This window comes from Myotis davidii, unplaced genomic scaffold (assembly GCF_000327345.1).
Source record: "Myotis davidii unplaced genomic scaffold, ASM32734v1 scaffold687, whole genome shotgun sequence".
Taxonomy (NCBI): domain Eukaryota; kingdom Metazoa; phylum Chordata; class Mammalia; order Chiroptera; family Vespertilionidae; genus Myotis; species Myotis davidii.
In genome coordinates, this window is record NW_006298971.1 from 535489 (window position 1) to 538613 (window position 3125).

General features: G+C 52.0%; 1 pseudogene; it reads right to left on the bottom strand.

Annotated features, from left to right (window-relative positions):
* LOC102770523 overlaps nucleotides 1–3125 on the bottom strand; it is a 37502-nt pseudogene that overhangs the window by 33266 nt on the left and 1111 nt on the right.

Here is a 3125-nt window from a genome sequence, read left to right on the forward strand (position 1 = left end):
GGGGTCAACGCCTGAGGGCTCCCAGTATGTGAGAGGGGGCAGGCTGGACTGAGGGACACTCCCCCCCACACACACACACACACCCAGTGCACGAATTTCGTGCACCGGGCCCCTAGTTAGACTATAAAATTGGGGAGATGCAGGAGCCAAGACTTCCATGCTCACAATTGTATACTCAACACCAAGCACAGTGCCTGGTTGCAAGCATTCTGATGAATGTATGAATGACAATAGGCTCTCAGCCTGCTAAGAGTGCTATTCACAGGTAGTAGGAAGAACATGTTTGTCTGAATACTTGCCAATCTGATTGATTACAAGAGCTTACTGAAAAAAGAGGAAGAGGAGAAAAATTCCTAGATAAAACTAGGAAACAATATCAGAAATGACATAAGAAAAAAAGAATGGGAGAGGTGACTATTAAGTCACAAAAGAAAATATCTGTCAGAGGAACCAAGATGGCGGCATAAGGTAAACACCTGTACGTGCTGCCTCTCACAATCACAACAAAACTACAACTAAAAGACAAAACGGCTATCTTTCAGAACCACGGGAAAGCTGGCTGAGTGGAAGTTCTACAACTAGAAGGAAAGAAAAAAGCACATTGAGACTGGGTAGGTGCGGAGGCATGGAAGAGCAGAGGTACGGAGGCACACTAAACGGGATGGCAACTGGGTGCGTTATTTTTTTCAATCGGAAGGAAGATACAAGATCCCGACTGCTCTGAACTCCAGTGTCCAGCAAGAGTCTGAGGACCCAAACTCCTACAGAGAGAAACTGGACTGTCTGGCATCGGGTCGGAAAGCAAGGGTGGCTTTCTCTCAGAGGTGCTCGCAGGGATCATTGTTACTGCTTGGGGGCACGGGATGTGGAGACGGCTGACTGGCAGCCATTGCTATTTGCTCCGCCCTGGTGATTCCCTGAGACCCTGCCCCACCCAATTTACAACCCCACCCAAGCAGTGCGCAGAGGCTTTTTCATATGAATGGCCTGTCCTTTCCCAGCCTAACCTAACAAACTGCATCTGGGTCAGGGAGTTCCAAAACTTCCAAACTCCAAAGAAAGAGGAGATTTCTGCAGATCTCACTGTAGCTCCTATGAGTGGCCTCAGGCAGTGGCTGACTTTGCATCTCCTTGGAGTTCCAGGAGCCAGTGTACCTAGTGGTCAGTGTGAGACCATACCAGATTACAACTCTTCATATCCATAAGTGACACACTCAAGGGGCAGACTCAGTGAGCAACAAAGCCCCACAGAAGCAAGTCCTGCCCCATAAGGGTGTCTCCAGCACAGCAGTTCTTCCATTACAGACACAGCTGGTCCTGACAGTCAATTGGCCTGGAGGTCAATTTCTCCCAGTGATAGTAACACCAATCAAGGCTTAACTATAACAAGACTGTGCACCCAGCCCACAAAGGGGTGAACCAAGAGTGTCCCACCTCAGGTGATTGGGGAGGCTGAGCCACGGAGCCCTATAGGACACCTAGCACAGAAAGCCACTCTATCAACACAGGGAAAAAGCCAAAATGCGGAGACAAAGAAACATATCACTAATGAAAGAAATGGAGGAAAGCAAACTACTGGATGTAGAGTTCAAAACCACAGTTATAAAGTTACTCAAGAATCTTCTAGAGACCTCTGAGAAACTTAGTGAGACCTTCAAGGATCTTAATGAGAATGCCAAAAAAATGGAAAAGGACCAGTCAGAAATTAAGCATACACTGTCTGAAATAAAGAATAGTATACAGAAATTCAATAGCAGACTAGAGGATCCCAAGAAGCAAATCAGAAATTTGAAATATGAAGAAGCAAAAAACACCCAACCGGAAAAACAAAAAGAAAAAAGAATCCAGAAATATGACGATAGTATAAGGAGCCTCTGGGACAACTTCAAGCGTACCAACATCCGAATTATGGGAATGCCACAAGGTAATGAGAGAGCAAGATATTGAAAACCTATTTGAAGAAATAATGACAGAAGCAAGACGCTTTGCGAGGCTGCGCTCCTGCTCCCACTCCCGCTCCCACACCGCGGAGGTGCCATGAGCGGCAGAACTGCCTTAAGTGAGTGCCCGTTCACCGCGTGCAGGAGCCTGCACCCCAACCACCTGGGATCTGGCGGCCCAACATGTATGTGGACGAGAATGATCGCACCTGGCTGCCCATCATCATGGAGACAGAAAGCAGCCTCCAAGTCCTCATGCGCCAGATTGAGGTCTCCCACGGGGAGGCCGTGCAGCCCAGCCGGTTGCCCCCCAGCATGCTGCCCCTCATGTGGCAGCTCTACCCTGGCAGGTGGTACCGCGCCTCCAACTCCAGCTTCTGGCGCATCGTGTACCACATCGAGATCAGTGGCATCGAGGACATGGTCCTTGAGCAGCTGCCAGACCCGTAGCACAAGCCGCGTGGGGTCCTGCGGTTCCTGTTCCTGTGTCCTGAGCCGCAGTCCCGCTGGCCTGCAGTGGGGATGTCCATGCTTCTGTGTTCCTTTTTACCAGCCCTCGCCGGAGGGCAAGGCCGGCAGGGGATGAGCCCTCCCAGGGCCCATGGGAACCTGCCTGCAGCGCCCCCCTCGGCCTCCTCGGCAGATTGGCCCGAGAGAGCTCGGCTCCAAGTGCCCAGGCCCTACGTATCCCTGGTCTTTGAGCTGCCTGCTGGTTTGTGGCCGCGCTCTCTCTCTGTGTCCCTCCCTCCCCAGTCACTCATGTTCTGTGCTACCCTCGGGGATATCTCTCGTTCTCCTCCCTCCGCTCTGTGGCCTCTGGCTGCCAGGCAGCAGGGCCTACACGCCTGAGCCCAGGCCAGGCCCCACACCCCTGAGTCAGCTCTCCCGTGGAGTGTGCCTGCTCACGACCCTGCCTGCAAAGTCCCACCTGCCACACAGGCTTACGCGCAGCTCACGGGAAGGCCTGGAGGAGCTGGGCTCCGTGCTCAGCACTCGGAAGCTTGCGGGTCAAGCGTCCACAGCCCCCAACCTCGAAGGAGGCCAGGCTGGCAAGCCCCCCTGTAGGACAGAGGTCAGGAGTCCCCCCTTTTATAGGCACCCACACCCCTGGAAAAAAAAAGAAAAAAAAGAAATAATGACAGAAAACTTCCCCTACCTGGTGAAAGAAATAGACTTACAAGTACG